Here is a 350-nt window from a genome sequence, read left to right as displayed (position 1 = left end):
TGCCCGATACACAACCAGGTATGTATATATAATGAGATACGTAAACAAGAAGACACATAAAGACATCTAACTACAAATCATGACACAGAGAAGGAAATCTCAATGTGTTTGTATAAAATTCATCTCTAGCGTTGCATGACGATGATAGCCGGCAGGTGCATTGCTCAGGACAGTACAGTGCAGGCTTGTGAGTGAAGTAGATCACATGAGCGGCTTTTAAGAAAGAAGGAAAAAAGAAAAAGGAAGATAAAAAAATAAATATATTCATCTAATCTTCCGCAAAGACATATAAATTGGAGGATAAAACAGTCTTATCAAGAAGTAAATGAATCTGAATGTAAAAGAGAAAA

This window comes from Penaeus monodon, chromosome 31 (assembly GCF_015228065.2).
Source record: "Penaeus monodon isolate SGIC_2016 chromosome 31, NSTDA_Pmon_1, whole genome shotgun sequence".
NCBI lineage: Eukaryota > Metazoa > Arthropoda > Malacostraca > Decapoda > Penaeidae > Penaeus > Penaeus monodon.
The sequence above is the reverse complement of the archived record's forward strand: the minus strand, read 5'-3'. Positions refer to the sequence as shown.